Below are 20210 nucleotides of genomic sequence, written 5' to 3'. Positions count from 1 at the left end.
GACTCTCCGAAAGAGCACTCTACATTGGCCCACTCCCCCACTCTATCCCCATAATCCCACCTAACCTGACACTAAAGGGCAATTTAGCGTGGCCAATCCACCTAACCTGCATATCTTTGGACTGTGGGACAACAATCTCTCCCTCAATGTCAACAAAACAAATGAGCTCGTCATCGACTTCATGAAGCGAAGTGTCATACACACCCCTGTCTGTATCAATGGTACTGAGGTGGAGATGGTTGGCAGCTTCAAATTCCTAGGTGTAAACATCACCAACAATCTATCCTGGTCCACCCACGTCGACACTATGACCAAGAAAGCACAACAGCACCTATACTTCCTAAGGAAATTAAGGAAATTTGGCATGTCCACAATAACTCTTACCAATCTCTTTTGATGTGCCATAGAAAGCATCCTATCTGGCTGCACTGCAGCCTGGTATAGCAACTGCTCCACCCAAGACAGTAAAAAACTCCAGAGAGCCGCAAACACAGCCCAGTCCATCATGTGAGCCTGTCTCTCACCCATTGACTCTATCCACACCTCCCGCTGCGTTGGGAAAGCGGGCAGCATAATCAAAGACCCCTCCCATCTGGGCTATTCCATCGGGTAGAAGATACAAAAGTTTGAGAACACGCATTAATAGATTCAAAAACAGCTTCTTCCCCGCTGTTACCAGACTCCTGAATGACCCTCTTAGGGTCTGAACTGATCTTATGGACTGAACTGATCTTTCTATGCATCTTCTCTACAGTTGTAGCACTATGTACCGTACACCTCACCTGCTGTCTATGTTCATGTATTTTCATTATGTTTTTATGTATGGAGTGATCTGCCTGGACTGTACAGAGAACAATATTTTTCACTGTCCCTCGGTACACGTGACAATTAATCTAAATCTAACCGGATCAAACCCACGCAGACATGGGGAGAACATGCAAATTCCACACAGTCACCCAAGGCCAGAATTGAACCCGAGTCCCTGGTGCTGTGAAGCAGCAATGTTAAACACTATGCCACAGCATGTCTGAACAGGTTAGTCTTATACTCATTGTATTTTAGAAGAATGAGAGGTGAACCTATTGAACCTCATAAGATTCTAAGTGGGTTTGACAGGGTAGATGCTCAGAGGATACCCATGATTATCCCAGACAACAATGGAGGCTGAGTCATTTAATATATTCAAGGCCGAGTTAGATGGATCTTTGATTTGCAAGGGAGTCAAGAGTTATGGGGGTAGGCAGGAAAATGATGTTAAGGCCACAATCAGATCAGCTATGATCTTATTGAATGGTGGAGCAGATTCGATGGGCCAAATGGTCTTCTCCTGCTCCTCTTATGATCTTATAGCAATGGACAAAAAAGTGGGAATGTGGGAATAAGTACCACTATTCTTTCATAGAGCCAGTGCAGGCTACGTACATGCTGAAAGTTTCCACAATTCTACAATTCAAGAGAAACACAACAGTAAGAGCTCTGGTTACATTTCGTAAGGAGGGAGTTAGACAAACTAATAGGGAAACTGATGTCTGGCCACTACCTTTTTTTCAAGTTTCACCATTATGATGATAGAATACAACAAAAGCTTTGGAGAGAGGTATCTCAATATCAAATTGATAGCTTCATTGGGAAACATTGTTTCATTATCTGCATTTCCTGCTCATCTAAAGGTTAGATGATTTGCAATCCCACGGGCAAAGAACAGACCAAATGGACTCATTAAGCACACTGATTTCTAGTCGGAGGTAATCTAACTCTGTCAGGGATCATCTCAGTACAGAGCTTAGTTTCCTCAAAAAATGATGGACTGAAATTAAAACTCTGAAGCCAAAATGGTCAATGTTATTATAGCATAAAGAATAGTTATTAAACTGTCTGCAGTCGAATAGATTAATCTTAATAATCTCAAGAGATAGTTATGATTGTAAAGACAGGCCAGCAGCTCTATATAGGGAATAAAATATGGTATTACTCAAGTGCCTTCCATTTGCCACTGAAATCAGTGTCAAGAAGCTTTTACTTAATGTATACTTAATTATGATGGAAAAATATTTCTTGCTAGGGTGGAAATAGAGTGTGAATAGTAAGAAAGAAGAACTGAAACTTTCATAGGTTGCATGCTGGAAAGCTATTATTACATCAGTGTGCATCAAAACTGAAGGTTAGTTTGAAGTTTCCTTTGTCTCTGAATTCTCTTGAGAGTTCCATCTGTATCTGAGGCCATATAGACATAATGTTCTATTCATTGCTCAAAGAAAGGAAATATTAGTAGTAAGTGCCTGAAAATAATCATTGCTGACTTTGAGCCAATTTCTATTCTAATTAATTAGAAACATGACAGTAATAGGGCTGATTCGATAAGTAATAACTTCATTTATTTCACAGGTAAAGGTATTATGTATTTATTTATTATTCATTCATTGGGAGGCAAGCATTGCTGGCAAGGTCAAAATTTATTGTCCATTCCTTGTTGCTCTCGAGAAGGTGGCGGTGAGCTTCCGACAGACTTGAGCGGGAAAAGAAGAGTCCAGGCCTGAGAGCAGGGTGCTGGGTTTTTCTGACTTATAGCATGGGAAGTGGGATCAGGGGAGAACTGAAGGAGGTGTTGAGGTGTACCAAAAGAATGTCGTGTATAGCCATGCAGTGGGGAATATTTTTTTTCTTTATATTCACAATACTTTTTTCTGACCTTTCTCCTTCAGGTGTAACCTTGTTCTGAAGTCTTTGTTTCTTGGGCAGTTATGCGGGCTGAATGGTGGGCAGAAGCTCACCCTGGGCTGTGGTGACTCTTCCCAGCAGCTTGTTGAGCCTAGTGCAGTTGCTGATGGTGATCTGTAGGTACTGGAGAATGATGCGGGTCTTCTTGTTGTCCCAGGCACATTATGCATTTCAAACCGCCCATACAGTAAACGCCGTTGGCATATTATTATTGGGCCTGACCCGGTATTCTCCGGGGCCACTGCGATTCTCCACCTCCGATGGTTCAAATTCCCGATGGCGTGGTTGACTTGTGCTTTTAAAAATCATGAAGCCGGTGTCGTGGTTTAAAAGGGATGGGATTTAAGAGGGGGGATGGAAATTGTCCAACATTGTCATAGTGTACTGATAGTTTTGCTGCTGGTCAGGGGGCTTCTGCCAGGGCTGGGGGGCAGTAGTGGGGGATAGCCAGGGGGTAGGCTGTGGGTTCGGGGTGGACGGGCATGGAACATCATTGCCACAGCCTGCAAGGCAGCCATGCAGCTGTGCATGCCGCTGACTGCCCACTATGAACTTAGCGACACGGGTCGTATGGGTGTCCCCCGAGGGCATTCCCCATGGCACTCCCCAGGTGTCCTCTGGCCTCAGCCGACCCATCAATGGGTTGGGCATGCTCAAGTGCAACCAGTGCCATCTTGTTGGCTGGGATTAGTGTGTTTGAGGATTGTAATGTGTATATGCGACTGCAGCTTGTCAGCCTCCCGAGTATCAATCACCGACCCGGTGAATCACGCACTGTTTCTCATTGGAATAGATTGTGTTCCACACGGCCCTCCACAGTCACTGAATCGGTCCAGGTTCGGCGCCAATTTTGCAGTCGTGAAAGTCCAGGAATCCTCCCCGGCGTCAACACTTAGGCTCAGGAATGGTGATTCCAGCCGAATGCGTGTGAAAGATTGTGTCAAGGAGCCTTTGTAAGTTGCTAACTTTCATATTCATTACATACTTTTAAATTTAATTCCATTGTGGATTTACTTCTCAATGGTGCCAAGTTTACTTTGTTCCTTACACTGTTGACTATTACTTTACTCTGGCACCTCCTCCACTCCTAGTTATTCCCCAGAGATGGTGACCCTGGTGGATTCGGCACAGCAGAAGCACCAGACAATGATCAGAATGAAGGGGTAACACTTCAACTACAATGGAATGAGTGAGGGAAGTTCTTGGGGAAAAGTTTGAAAATATGCAATAAGATTGGTTTATTTTTTTCATCATAATGTGGCTGCACTGATATCCTCCTGGGTCTCTTTGATGTCGAATGATCACATTTAATACCTATAATGCCTAATGATCACTTTTGAACATTAATCATTGCTTCCACAGATCTAGCAAGCTTGATGGCATTTTGTTGAGAGTTTCAATGATCTGTGATCAATACTTATTCTGAATTACACCATTAGATGTTACATCAGCACTGATTGCTTCAGGCTTTTATTGAACACTGAACCAATGTCAGATCTTTCAGGCAGGTACCTCCTTGAAGGTACACCCACAGAGCTGTTATCGGGAGTTTCAAGATTTTGACCCAGCGACAAGAAAGAAACAACAATATAGTTCTATGTAAGAGCGATTTGTGGTTTGGAGGCCCTTATCCTTCTCGGTGGTAGAAGGTGGGCTTGGAAGGTGCTGTTAAATGAGGTTTGATGACTTGCCTCAGGGCATCTTGTAGATGGTACACACTGCTGCTATTGTGCATTGGTGGTGGAGTGGGTGAATGTTTCAGGTAATAGATCGGCTGCTAATCAAGCGGGCTGCTTTGTCTTGGCTGGCATTGAACTTCCAGAGGGTTGTTGGAGCTGCACCCATCCAGGCACTCATGCATCACATTCTTGATTTGCACCTTATGAATGCTGTACAAGCTTTGGGGAGTCAGGAGGTGAGTTATTGTCATGGAATTCCAAACTTTTGACCTGCTCTTCTAGTATTCATATGGCTGGCCCAGTTCAGTTACTGGTCAATGGTAACCCCACAAGATGTTGATGGTATGGAGAATTCCAAAGATAATGCCATTAAACATTAAAGGGAGATGGTTAGTTGGAGGTGGATTCTCCGCCATCTGCTGATGCAGCATAGAATCAAGTGACAGGCTAAAAATAGGTGCGATGCTCCAATCCCCAACCAGCAACAGCAGTGAGCTAATTGCCTTGAGCCAGTGGGAGAATGCAAATGGATCATTTGCACCCATTTGCATCTGATTATTGGGCTTGAAGCCTGATTATCCATGCCCCATGATGCTCCGGCCCTCTCAGCCAGATTCATGCAAGGGTGTATTGGTGCAAATATTTTCAAGCATAGCCCTGATGCTATAGTCATCTGGCCATGATTGACAGATCCTGACCACATCAAAAGAAGTTCGGTGCTTTCTGCTGAGAAAATAAGGAAGCGAAAGCACTTATCTCCGAGATGTTTACAATAATTGTAGTCAGCTTTAAAACTAGGTACTTGAGATGCATTCAAGTATGAAGGGAAATAAAAGTAAACAATCCAGGCACCTGACTGCCTGGAAGCTATTCCCGTGTCAATTAATAATAATCTTTATTATTGTCACAAGTAGGCTTACATTAACACTACAATGAACCTACTGTGAAAAGCCCCCACTCGCCACATTCCGGCACCTGTTCAGGTACACTGAGGGAGAATTCAGAATGTCCAATTCATCTAACAAGCACGTCTTTCGGGATTTATTGGAAGAAACTGGAGCACCCAGAGGAAGCCCTTACTAAAGGTTTTCTCTCTTTGAAAGTGAATAGAAGCCTCACAGATCAAAGAAGGAAGTAGATATTCCCCTCTTCTTGGTTCTCTCACCAGCTACCACAGCCTCAGTCTTCCGGTCTCAGCCAGAAGTGGTGCTACTAGGCCATTGAAGTCTCCAGTTCAGGGAACATTTTGTTTCCTTGCTACTCAGCATCTCTTCCAAAGATGCTCAACATGGAGAAACACTGATTCATCAGCAGGTGGGAATCCGTAGGAGGTTTCCAGGTCCATGTGATTCCAGGGAGTCCAAATTCAATGTTGAGGTTTCCCAAAGCCACTCTCTCTCAAAGGTGGGCCAGTCCTGCTGATGAAGGAGTTCAGGACACTGTAAGATATGATGATGTAATTATTTCAGGCTGCTGCTTGACTAGTCTGTGGGACAGCCCTCTTAAATTTGACACTCCTCAGTTGTCAGTGAGGGATGGCTGGGCTGGCCTTTGACCTTTTTGGTGCTTGGGTTGATCTTGGATGGTTGATCCATTATATTGTCTGCCGAGCTTTGACACAAATGAAAGGTTTGCTCGGCCATTAAGGCAGTTACGAGCCAGTTGCACTACTGTGGGTCTGGAGTCACATGTAGGCAGATTTCATTCCCATTGATGAATAAGATGGGCTTTTACATCAATTCAATAGTTTGAAGATCATCATCACTGGGGCTATTTTTTTAATTCCAGATTTGTTAGCTAATTCAATTTACATTTCCCCAGTTACAATGGTGGATTTGAATTTATGTTGCCATAGCATTAGGCAAGGGGGCTGGATTACGTTCGGGAAAAATACCACGATGCTAGCATCCCCTTGATATAAGTGCTTCTTAAATATATACTTTTCTATAATGACATTGAATACTCGTGCATTTGTGGGGTGGGATTCTCCGTCAGCCGATGCTGGAATCGGAAAATTTGATTGTGCAGAGAATCTGTTTTGACGACGAAAACATGGCGGGTGCTGGTTTCACGCTGAATCGCAATTCTCCGGTGCTTTGACAATGTGGAGCCCCGGTCGGTATGTATATTAGGCCTCTAGACTCGTCCACTCATCTGAAATGCGTTTTCAGCATGGTGATAGATTGCTCAATGGCACTACTGGCTGCCATGTATTTGCTCCTGGGCTTCATTGGTTGGGTTCCTCCAAGGTGTTATCATCTGTTTAGATATCCTTTGTATCAGAGCAGCCATTTGGTTAGACTGCTTCAAGGTGTGAAGAGATCACTGAGGCTGGACTGCCACAAGCATCATGGCAATGGTAGCTAGCCCCTTGAAGGGATGTTCTCTGAGGGAAGAATCATGTGGCCCACTAGTCCAGTCAGGGACGGAGTTGGGAATTCATTGGGACATGTTGGGACTTGTTCCAGCAGTTGAACCCTTGAGCTGAGTATAGAACATAAACATACAGTGCAGAAGGAGGCCATTCGGCCCAACGAGTCTGCACCGACCCACTTGAGCCCCCACTTTCCACCCTATCCCCGTAACCCAATAACCCCTCCTAACCTTTTTGGTCAATAAGGGCAATTTAGCATGGCCAATCCACCCAACCTGCACGTCTTTGGACTGTGGGAGGAAACCGGAGCACCCGAAGGAAACCCACGCAGACACGGGGAGAACATGCAGACTCCGCACAGACAGTGACCCAGTGGGGAATCGAACTTGGGACCCTAGCGCTGTGAAGCCACAGTGCTATCCACTTCTGCTACCGTGCTGCCCACGTATGTAAAGACTGTTTCAAGATCTCTGCAAATAGTTTTTCATCATTGTAATAAATCATTGTGTTTTATAAGTTAACTGATGAAGCCAATTCTTCAAGTTATTACATTGGTAACAAGATCAGGAACAAGAACTCAGAATGCAAGAATTCATTTAAAAAAGTCCAATTGCAAAGAGTTGCTGAACAAATCCTGACAAGTCCAGCCAGTAGGGTAGAGAACAGTCAAAATGCCTCTTTTTGAAAAACTAGAGCCATTTGATCTTGCTACAGAAGATTAGGCACAGTATGTGGAATGCTTGCAATTATTTTTCTGTGCAAATGAATTGGAGGGGGAGGAGAAGCAGAAAGTAATTTGTTCACTGTGTGTGGTGCACAGGCATACAGTATGATTCAAAAGCAAAATGCTCCCGAATGCCCCGATACCAAAATATTTGCAGAGATCATAGGGTTACTCAAAGGGCACTACCACCCCCAAACCCCCAAATAATTTTACAGTATTACAAGTTTAATTTTACTGGGAGAGCCCCAGGAGAAACCATTGCAGCCCTCATGGTGAGGCACAAGAAGATTGCAGGGCATTGTTATTTTGTTACTGCATTAAATGAGATGCTAAGAGATTGTTTAATCTGTGGCATTTAATCTGTGGTGTTAATGATGAAGCCATAAAAAAGCTTTTGGCAGAATCAGACATAGATTTAAAAAAGACACTGGAGATTGCTTTAGCCATGGAGAAGGACACTCAAGAGCTAGAAAGTGCTCTGAGCAGCGCAGTGCACCAGTTAGGGCGGGAAAATGCAAGCAACAGTGCCACCAGGAGTGAAAGCGCTGGTCCAAGCAAGAAAATGAATATGGCAACTGGAATAGCCAGAAGGTACAGAAGATTAAACCCACAGCCTAGGGTAGACCCAGGCTCAACAGAGTGTTACAGATGTGGAGGAAGCCACACTCCAGACATATGTAGATTTAGGGAAGCTGAATGCTTCAGGTGAGGAAAAAAGGACATTTGAGACATAGGTGGAAGTATAAGAAGCGCCTGCCAGCACTCATAGATCAAACAGTACAGCACCAGTATGCTGTCAGGAAGATGATTCTGATGCAAAGTGGAAAGTTACGTCTGTCAATGTAAACGTGGGCAACGTGGCCCTGATCACAGTGGAGCTAGTGGCAAATCAAAGGCAGTTATGGATGGAAGTGGACACTGGGGTCTCAGCCACCATGGTCAGGGAGCAGATCTACAGGCCTTCCCCCTGAAGATGAAGACCAGGTTGACAACATAGACAGGGGGAAGATGAACACTGGGACCAGGTTGACAGCATAGACAGGGGGAAGGTCATAAAGATAATCGGTAATGATGACTCCAGTGAGCTATCGATGGCAATCTGTTCAGCTGCCTTTAGTCCTGGTGGCTGGTCAGAGACTGAGCTTAATGGGGCGTGGCTGGCTCCAGGAGATCTGAGTAAATTGGCTAGAGATTTGTAGCATCAAAGAATGGGGCCAGCACAAGGTCATCAGCATGTACCAAGATGTTTTCCAGGAAGAACTGGAAAAAATAAAAGAAGTAGTAAAGGTGAGAATTCATGTGAACCAGGGCGTCACCTGAAGATTTTTAAGGGCTAGACCTGTACCCTAGGCATTATTGAGAAGGTCAAAACTAAGTTGAAGAGGCTGGAAGATCTAGGCATCATTCAACCAGTGCGATTTACAGAATGGGCAGCATCCATTATGTCAGTCGGGACACCGGATAAAATCATTCGCATCTGCGGGGATTACAAGCTGACATTTAACCAGGCCGCAAAGTTGGACAACTACCCCATACCTAAAACGCGAAAATGTTTCGAGGTCAAATGTTCACTAAGCTAGACGTGAGTCATTTTTACCAGCAGCTGGAGCTTGAGGACGCGTCAAGGGAATTTGTGACCATAAACACCCATAACGGGTTGTACCAGTACATACACTTACTCTTTGGAGTTTGAACAGCATGTGCTATATTCCAAAGAACCATGGAAAGTTTACTGCAAAACTTTCAGGGTGTCGTTATGTACTTATGATATATTAGTAACAGGACCGACAGCGGAAGAATACTTGTCGAATTTGGAAGAAGTATTAAGGAGATTCCAGGAAGTAGGCGTGTGCCTCAAGAGAGAGAAGTGCACGTTCCAGGATAATGTGGTGGCTTACCTGGGTTATCGGGTGGATGCACAGGGGTTACACCCCATGGTCGACAAGGTGAAAGCAATGAAGTAGTCACCAACACCTCGGAATTCCTCAGAACTCAAGTCCTTTCTGGGGATGCTTACCTATTATGGATGGTTATTCTTAAACCTGCTAATAATGTTAGCTCCTCTACATGTCTTATTAAAGAAACGCATGGGATGGGTCTGGAAGGCACCAAAAAAAGGTATTTAACCAGGTCAAGTGGGTGTTGCAGTCGTCATGTTTACTGGTGTACATCAACCCTACCATGAAGATAATACTAACATGTGATGCAACCCCATATGGCGTTTTGGCAGTTTTATCCCACAGAATGGATGATGGGTCAAATAAACCTGTGGCATATGCGCTGAGAACCATTGGCATTAACAAGTTCCATCAATATCTATATGGGAGATATTCCCCTTTAGTGACAGACCCCAAGCCACTATTGGGTTTATTCAAGGAAGCTAAGGCAATTCTGCAATAATCACTGCAAAACATCACAAGCATCAAGGCTGATTGATAGATCACACAGCTCCAAAGCTGAGGGCAGACATACAAACTCCAAAGTTGTGAAATTAGCCTCTGAGTTTGCAAAAGTCACCATTCAGCACAAACACTGTGAACAAAGCCTTTCACAAAACGCGGCAAGGAATCAGCTCAGATTCAGTATTTATTAGCATAATTCCCGTCTTCAGTCAATTAACGCTGTGTTCTTCCCTTGTTTTCAGGCAGTCCAGGATAACTGTGCACCCACAAGCCACATGGTTATTGTTGTAATTATGCAATGAATATAATGAAATTGACAACATGCTTTTCCAGAGGGGTTGTCTGCACGCAGTCTAACATGCTGGAGTCAAATGTGGAAGTTGACAGTGGGGACCAGCTTCCTGATGCGCTGCCAGTTTCTGTGCTTTTAACCCTCACCCACTCCCAAACCAGATTAATATTCACCCCAAGTTGAGAGATAGTAAGCACAATATTTTACTTCTTTCAAATTGTCCAAAGTTAAATTGAATTGGATTGTTATACCGTCAATTCACTGTGAGACCGTGAGAACGAGCAAACATTAGGCTTTAATATCCATGAACTCGCCTGCCAGAGTTGGCTGTACAAATGAGTGCCACCCACAGGTGACCAGACTATATATGGCCCCGGTGAGGGCGGAGCCAGAGGCGGAGCCCACCGGGATTCCAGTACAGTACCTGGAAGTAGTCCGTATCATTCTTCCAGGACATGGGTCACATCATTATACAGACAGTACAGACAGCTCATGCATTAGGTGAAATACATTCACCACATTGACCCCTTGTTAAAAAAAATCAAGTCCAGCGGGGGTGATGTGGGGTCATTAGAGATTCAGTCTGTCTGGAAGCCGGATAGTTCTTTTAGACCTCCTCAGCTCCGGCGATGCGATGGGCACGGTCGTTGCCGATGGTGACTCCGGGGGTGTCGAATCTGGAGCTTGAGCCTCAGTCCGGTGCGTCGGAGACGGTTGGGGTGTGGGGGTAGGCAAGGGGGTGGCGGGTGGCGGCAATGCTGGCGCGGGCCATGACCGGAGACCCAGGGAGGCGTAGAGGGCACAGGGGGTGGCTGTTGGCAGCGGGGAGGGGGCGCATTGGCAGGGGAACCAGCTGGCGCCAGATCTCGTAGGGAGACCGTATCATGCCGTCCGGCCTGGTGCGCGATGTAGGCGTACTGGGGGTGGGCATGCAGCAGCTGGACCCTCTCGACCAGGGGGTCAGCCTTATGGCTCCTCATGTGCCTCCTGAGATGGACAGGTCCCGGACTTGTCAGCCAAGGTGGAAGCGAGACCCTGGAGATGGACTTCCTAGGGAAGATAAACAAGCGGTCGTCAGGGGTCTCGTTCGTGGCTGTGCAGAGGAGTGATCTAATGGAGTGGAGGGCGTCGGGGAGGACCTCCTGCCAGCAGGGGGTCGGGAGACTTCTAGACCGGAGGGCCAGAAGGATGGCCTTCCATACTGTCACATTCTCCCTCTCCACCTGCCCGTTTCCCTGCGGGTTATAGCTCGTAGTCTTGCTCGAGGCGATGCCTTTGCTGAGCAGGTACTGATGCAGCTCATCGCTCATGAACGATGTACCCCGGTCGCTGTGGACGTAAGCAGGGAAACCGAACAGTGTAAAGATGCTGTGCAGTGCCTTTATCACAGTGGCCGAGGTCATGTCGGGGCAGGGGACTGCGAAGGGGAAGTGGGAGTGTTCGTCAACGACGTTATATATTATGGTTGGTGGAGTGGAGGGACCCTTTGAAGTCCATACTTAGGCGCTCAAAGGGCCGGGAGGCCATTACCAGGTGGGCCTTGTCTGGCCGGTAGAAGTGCGGTTTGCACTCCGTGCAGACCTGGCAGTCCCTGGTCATGGCCTTGACCTCCTCGGTGGAGAAGGGCAGATTGCGGACCGTAATAAGGTGGGTAAGCCGGTTGAGCCCCGGGTGGCAGAGGTCATCGTGGATAGCTCGAAGTTGGTCATCTTGCGGGCTGGCGCATGTGCCGTGGGACAGGGCATCTGGGGGCTCGTTGAGCTTCGCAGGACGATACTGTAAGTAATTGTAGGTGGAGAGTTCGATCCTCCACTTCAGGATTTTGTCATTCTTTATTTTGCACCGTTGTGCATTGTCAAACATGAAGGTGACCGACCGCTGGTCGGTGACGAGGGTGAACCTCCTACTGGCTAGGTAGTGCCTCCAGTGCCGCACGGCTTCCATTATGGCTTGTGCTTCCTTCTCGACTGAGGAGTGTCGGATTTCGGAAGCGTGGAGGGTTCTAGACAAGAATGCTACTGGCCTGCCCACCTGGTTGAGTGTGGCGGCCAGTGCGACGTCTGATGCATCGCTCTCTACCTGAAAGGGGACGGACTCATCCACCGCGTGCATAGCAGCCTTGGTGATGTCGGCCTTGATGCGGCTGAAGGCCGAGTGGGCCTCAGCCTTCAGGGGAAAAGTGATGGTTTGAATAAGTGGGCGGGCTTTGTCCGCATAGTTGGGGACCCACTGGGCGTAGTAGGAGAACAGCCCCAGGCATCGTTTGAGGGCCTTGAGGCTGTGGGGAGGGGGGAGTTCCGTGAGGGGGCACCCTAGGACTCCATTCTCCACGACATAGCCAAGGATGGCCAGTCGTGTAGTGCGGAAAATGCACTTCTCTTTGTTGTCCGTGAGGTTGAGGGGTTGGGCGGCCTGGAAGAACCTCCGAAGGTTGGTGTCATGGTCCTGCTGATCATGGCCGCAGATGGTGACATTGTCCAAATATGGGTATGTAACCCGCAAACCGTACTGGTCCAAATTCGGTACATCGTTCTCAGAAAGACCGAGACTCCGTTAGTAACGCCGTAGGGACCCTGAGGAAGTGAAAGAGTCGGCCGGCTGCTTCAAAGGCAGTGTAGTGGCGTTCTTCCGGGCGGATTGAGAGCTGGTGGTAGGCCGACTTCAGATCGACCGTTGAGAACACACGGTAATTTGCGATCTGATTGACCATCTCCGCTATGCGGGGGAGGGGGTACGCATCCTGTTGCGTGAACCGGTTAATAGTCTGGCTGTAGTCTACAACCATCTGGTTCTTTTCCCCGGTCCGAACGACCACCACTTGTGCTCTCCAGGGGCTGTTGCTGGCCTCGATGATCCCTTCACTCAACAGTCGCTGGACCTCCGACTTGATAAAAGCCATATCTTTGGAATTGTACCGCCTGCTCCTGGTGGCAATGGGCTTACAGTCGGGAGTGAGGTTCGCAAAGAGCGAAGGGGCAGAAACCTTGAGGATTGCGAGGCTGCGTACCATGAGAAGGGGTATGGGTCCGCCGAACTGTAGGGTCAGGCTTTGGTGACTGCATTGGAAGTCTAATCCAAGCAGTAGGGGGGCGGAGAGGTAAGTGAGGACGTACAACTTAAAATGGGCATACTCGGCGCCCTGCATCGCGAGGTGAGCGATACAGTACCCCCGGATCTGGACCGAATGGGATCCGGAGGCAAGGGAGATGGTTTGGGATGCGGGGTGTATGGGAAGGGAGCAGCGCCTTACCGTGTCAGGGTGAACAAAGCGCACTGTGCTCCCGGAGTCGAAAAGGCAGGGGGTCTCGTGCCCGTTGACCCGGACGACCATCATTGAGTTTTTCAAGTGCTTTGGCTGCGACTGGTCGAGGGTGACTGCGCCCAGCTGCGGGTAGCCAGCGTGGTCGGCGGTGTTGTGGTCACAAAATGGCGGCCCCCATGAGTCGCACGTGTCGGGCTGGGTTGAAGATGGCGTCCAAGATGGCCACCCCCACGAGTCGCACGTGTCGGGTCGGGTCGAAGATGGCGACCAAGATGGCCACCCCCATCGGTGGCACGTGTCGGTCAGTGTTGGAACCGGCGGGCAAAATGGCAGCCCCCACGAGTCGCATGAGGCTGATGACGCGTCTGAAGGGGGCGTTCCGGGCAGGCACGTTGCGGGGACTGCAGGCCTGTGAGTCCATGGGCCGGGCCTGGTGCGTGTTCGAATTCTGGGCTTTAGGTCGGCCCAGACAGACTCTGGCGAAGAGTCCCTTTTTCCAACAGTCGCTGCACGTTGCGGGCTGGGCAATGCTGCCGGGGGTGTTGACCCTGACCGCAGAAGTAGCACTGCGGTTCCCCGGGCTGGACTGGCAGCTGCGCGGCACAGGCCCGTGACATAGTCGGGTCCGACGGGGGTCGCAACGATGGCATCCACGAGGGGTCCGCGGGGAACGCACTGAGGTTCTTGTAGGCCACCTCTAACGAGGTAACTAGCTTTACTATGTCCTGCAGGTCAATGGTGCTGTTTTCCAGCAAGCGCTGCCTGATGTAGTTCGATCGAACCCCAGCCACGTAGGTGTCCCGGATCTGTAGGTTCATGTGTTGCTCCGCCGTCACATCCTAGTAGCTGCAGTTCCTTGCGAGTAGGGTCAGTTTTTCCAGGTACTCATCTAGCGATTCCCCATCGAGTTGACGGTGAGTTGTGAGGAGATGTCGGGCGTACACCTCGTTTACTGGCTTCACGAAATGTGCCTTGAAGGTTGCGACCGCCGCCTCGTACGTGGCCGCTTTCTCGATCAGCCTGGAGATTCGATGGCTCACCCGAACGTGGAGGAGTCACAGCTTGAGGGTTTCAGTGGGAGGCGTTGCGGCAGAGTCGAGGTAGGCCTCGAAGCAGCGAAGCCAATGTTCGAAGATCACCTTGGCTTCCGATGCGCGCGCGTCGAGTTCGAGCTTATCTGGCTTTAGAGCAGCTTCCATGACGCTGTCTATGGATATTAAATTGTTATACCATCAATTCACTGCAAGACCATGAGAACGAGTGAACATGAGGCTTTAATATCCATGAACTCACCTGCCAGAGTTGGCTGTACAAATGAGTGCCACCTACAGGTGACCCGACTATATATGGCCCCGGTGAGGGCGGAGCCAGAGGCGGAGCCCACCGGGGTTCCACTACAGTACCTGGAAGTAGTCCGTATCATCACTTCCAGGTCATGGGTCACATCATTATACAGACAGTACAGACAGCTCATGCATTAGGTGAAATACATTCACCACATGGATATTTTGCAAACATAATATAAAGCCCTCATGCAGTTATGTTCCACAGTAACAGCACAGGCAGCAGCTGTTCCCAGGAATATTGTTAATCTATAACAGTCCTCACAAGCGTGAAGCCAGCAGTTAGTCTCTCTAAGTGTACAATTCTGTGGGTGGGTGAGCAATCTCGCTGAACGTCAGGTGTCAGTACGGTGCGTACTCCTGGTCACATTAAAGAACCCATTTGCTCTAAGACTGCCCCTGAGTTCATCCAATTAACAAACAGTAAGAAGCACAAGAAAAACCACATACATTTATTTTTAGCTCAATATTAGTTTGACTAGAAGCAAAATGTCCAGAAATCATGCACCAACCTTCATGGACTACTGCTCTGCAATTAATAAGTCTGGTGAATTATAATAATTAGAGTGAGAGGAAGCCAAGGGATATAATTAGTTATTGTTTGGCTACTGTGGCTTAATTTATTACCTAATTGTAGGATCTTGAAAGACTGGTGACCACCAATTAGATTAATGAATGAACGGTTTATTAAGGCAAATAACATTTTACAGAGATAAAGGCTACCATTCTCCACGACTCCAAACTCTAACCAACAATAAAACCCACACATAGCCCCAGGATTCGAATGCTCTGGCCCAATTGGGCCTATGGGTCACATGACCCTTCGAAAACCTGCCCGCTTAAAGAGGCATGTTACCACACTAATAAAAATAATAATCCCAATTTTAACTTAATTTACCCGAGACAAATGGAGTACATTCAGGTGGAAGGCCTGATTTATTCTCAGTTTGATTTAGCATTTTTAAAAAATTACTATTTCTTGGAACTTATGTGAAGGGACTCCCACAGTGCTTTTAAGTAGACAGTTCCAGGATTTTGACTCAGTGGTGATGAACGAGCAGCAAAATATTTCCAAGCCCGGATGGTGTGTAACTTGAAGGAGAACTTGGTGGTGATGGTTTTTCCATGTAACTGTTCTTGTCGTTTGGGTGGTTGAGGTTGCAAGATTGAGAGATGCTGCCGAAGATGCCTTGGCAGCTTGCTGCAATGCATCTTGTAGATGGTTCACATTGCAACTATCATCTCTGTAAAATGTTATTGTGTCAATGGTGAGTGAAGTGAATATTGAAAATTGTGGGTGGGTTTCCAACTAAGTGGGGTGCTTTGTCCTGGATAGTGTCCAACATCTTGAGTGTTGTTGGAGATACATTCGGCAGCTAGAGCCGGGTGCTCTACGCTGCTCGGCTGCTAGGCCCCAGCCAAACAGAGGATCGGTGGCCATTTTACGCCGAATATTCGGTCGTAAAACGCCACCGTGCGAACATAGCCTCAAAATTGGAGAATCCAGCCCCAGGAATCCCAATTGAGTGGAGAATTCTGTATTCGGCCAAAAACAGGATTGGCGCAGGCATACCTGTTCCCAGTCTCCACCCCCGCCCTGCCATCCATAGCAGGTTTCCAACCCCGTGCCGGTGCGTACATGCAAACAGCTGATTTGCATTCATTTGCATGCAATTAATTGGCTGGAAGCCCAAATATCCAACCCCCCCTCCCCTTGCCCTGTTACACTCCGACTCCAACAGCAGGAATTCCAACCAGGCGGGCTTTGGTCTAAGTATTGCAGGCTTGATAGACCCCAATGGAGGTCCAGGAGTTAACCCATTGCTGTGCCCCTCTGATACTGATGGGGTAGGGTTCTCCAAGTATCCTGGGGGGTGGAGGCTCGGGCTGTGGGTAAGAGGTTGGCCCCGGGACCCTCACCCAGACGGGGATCTTATATCTGGATTACCTCTTCCAGCCCTGGGCAACCTGTCAATCAGTCTTTGCATGGTGTTCTCAGGCAGTCCTCTGTTCAAAATCATCATCCTTGTCCGACCTGTTTAAACTCTGAAGTGGCCCTCTCACTCTGAACTGCTCTGTCTGACAGCTGATGAGCAGACCAGACAGTACATTGAAGATTCAAGCCAGGAAGACTTTCCTTTCCTCACATCTTCTCCCTCAGCTCTAGGCATTTGAAATTGCTGCTTTTTGTAGTGTTGGAGCCTTTACACAAAGCCCGCAACACTTGACAAGACTTGAAATCCTTGAGATCCTTTGAAATGCCAAGCATTCATTGAATTTCACAAGGCGGTACGTTTAGCTAGCCTTTTACTGACGCAGAGTCATCAATAATAATAATAATCTTTATTATTGTCACAAGTAGGCTTACATTCACACTGCAATGAAGTTACCGTGAAAAGCCCCCAGTCGCCATGCTCCGGCATCTGTTCGGGTACACTGAGGAAGAATTCAGAATGTCTAATTCACCTAACAAGCACACCTTTCGGGACTTGTGGGAGGAACCTGGAGCACCCAGAGGAAACCCATACAGACACGGGGAGAACGTGCAGACTCCGCACAGACAGTGACCCAAGCAGGAATTGAACCTGGGGCCTTGGAGCTGTGAAGCAACAATGCTAACCACTGTGCTACCGTGCAACGTTAGCTCCCTTCTCTCTCCACAGATTCTGTCTGACCCGCTGTTTTTGTTTCAGATTCCAGCATCCATGGTAATTTGCTTTTATATTTGACTGACCGCTTAATGGTTTACTCTTTTCTAACTGCTGAAAGCACTTAGCATTGTTGAAGTGGTCATCAGCTGTCAATCATAACAAGAATGTTAATAAACATTGCAACTAGGATAAATGGAAGGTACTTCAGATACATTCAAGCTGAAGGAAAAATAAACAAACCTCTTGGCAGCTGTTTAAACCATTGCTGCCTCATAGCACCAGGGATTCCGGCCTTGGGTGACTGCGTGGAATTTACATGTTCTCCCTGTGTCTGCGTGAGTTTCTTCCGGGTTCTCCGGTTTCCTCCCACATGCAAAGATGTACAGGTTAGGTGGACTGGCCATACTAAGTTGCCCCTTAGTGTGTCCAAAGGTATGCAGGTAATGCGGATTGAGCATGATCAATGAACTGCTGGAATCGAGCAAGGGAATGGGCCTTGGTAGAGTTTCGGAGGTTGGTGCAGACTCAATGGGCAGAAAGGCCGCCGTTTGCAATGTAAGGATTCTGTGGATTCCGAGCTTCCCTTAGTCATCTTATCTACCTATCCTCCCTGCTCACTTAACAGTCAGAAATATTTTGCATCTCGGCTTTTTGATATCCACCTTCAAATTTGCTTGAACCCTTAATATTTCCTTTCTCACTATGTTTATCTCATCCAATATTTCTCACTCTTCCTCCTTAATGCAGTTTTGATACCATCCTCCTCTTTTGTGAATACAGCCACAAAGTATTCATGAGGAATCAAGCTCATATCTTCCGCCTCTACTCACAGGTCACCTTTTTTACATGGACCCTCCATCTTCTCTGCGACCCTCAATTTTACCACTAATGACCTGCTTTTCTCTCCATATACATAAAGAATTGCAACAAAAGAGAAAATGCTGGAAAATCTCAGCAGGTCTTGCAGCAACTGTAGGGAGAGAAAAGAGGTCACGTTTCGAGTCCGATGACTCTTTGTCAAAGCTAACAGACAGCGAAAGTAGGAAATATTCATACTGTTGAGTAAAAATGAAAGATGAGTCATAGCCACAGAAACCCAGGGAAACCCCAACACTCGTTTTGAGAATTGCACTCGACTCTTGCTAATCATCTGTAAAATATCTTCTTATCTACACGTTTTTCTCAAAGTTTCCTCATTAATTGCGTACGTTGTTCAACTAATCCTCATGATATGCCTCAGAAATAAATCTTTGTTGTCTTTAATTTATCTTTCTATTAAAGATCATGAAATTCGGAGGGTCACGATTGCCAATGTTAGAGCTTCTTGTTCAGGGGCAGAGGTGCCACAAGACCTCCCTCAGTTTATATTAGGGAAGTTGCTTTTGATTTTGCATTTTTGAGTGATTTTCCTACATATGTGCTCTTCCATCTCTCCTTGATTGCTTGTTGATCCACAGCATAGGTTCTATTGTATATTCCTAGCAGCGTGATTGCCCCCTCTTTGTTCTTCACTTCTATCCATGTCTCATCTTTTGATGATTCTTCTGGCATATCACCCCTCCTTACAGCTAGTTTCTTTAATCAACATCATAAATGCCCTCCTCTTTCCTCCTCTCTAACACATTGGAAAAGCTTGTAAAAAGGAATGTTATTGAATTGCCATTCCTGCCCTTCTTTTAGTCATGTTTCAAGAATAGCTCCGAACACATGTGTGCACACGTTTATCTGTCCTTAGCGTATCTGCCTTAATCTCTAGATGATTTAATTAGTATTGAAGTACATATCACCAACCCACAATCTTCCCCTAAGCCTAATGTTGGATGGCCTGAGCACATGCCTGAGTTAGATGGTAGCTCATTTAAAATTACATCTGGGATCCCATCGTGTACATTGAACTTTGTTTGCCTGCCATTTCAGGATAGTATTCAACTTATCGTACAAGTCATTGGCCAGGGTTTTATGGACCTGCCATGGCATGTCTCCTCCCAGCGGATGTGGTGGCCCATTTAAATTGCTGTTTACTTTGACGGCTTTGTAACATCGTGCTGGGTGGGTGGGGCTGTGAAACCCTGGCCATTGTCTGGAGTCTGCATCAGAATTCCCCCAACCTCCACCTGATCACAGAAAAAAATGATTACAGGAATCCCGAGACAAACTTAAAGCTTTTATTAAAAGAGTGAGATGCGTGGTGATTTCTAATGGAGAAAGATAAACCTCTTTGGCCTGATCAAGAAAGCATTAGAAATGATAAATTTTGTTGACAATAATAGTGTACAATCATGAATGAATTCACATGACATTCTGTTGTATTACTTTATTTTAAATTAATGGAGCCCCCTGTAGCCACCTAAAATGGCTGATTCCCTATTAATTTGGCCAAAACCCGATTTAAAATGGCTAATGGGAAAAGCAGCCAACAGGACACAAACGGACAGCTGCAGACAGAATAGCGTATTCAGCTCTGGGGAAGTCGGCCCAGATCGATACTCAAGACTATTAGCAGCACATCAACCCAGACATCTGCAGTTTAATCGGCTATCCCCGGGAACAATTGCAACATATTAGCAATTGAATGCCGGGCCAGACCTGTGTGCCTGCAGTGGCCGAAACAAAGACAGGTGAACGACCACCCCCCGATCGAGGAATCGCCCCATTATTGGAGCATATCGAACCCAGTGATTGGTAAGAAGTCCAATCACTTGGGACTCAGGGTCAAGGGCCGCCCCGAGAGGCGGGAAGCCCCTGGGCCCTATAAAGTGAGGGGC

Source organism: Scyliorhinus torazame, chromosome 8, assembly GCF_047496885.1.
Source record: "Scyliorhinus torazame isolate Kashiwa2021f chromosome 8, sScyTor2.1, whole genome shotgun sequence".
NCBI lineage: Eukaryota > Metazoa > Chordata > Chondrichthyes > Carcharhiniformes > Scyliorhinidae > Scyliorhinus > Scyliorhinus torazame.
The sequence above is the reverse complement of the archived record's forward strand: the minus strand, read 5'-3'. Positions refer to the sequence as shown.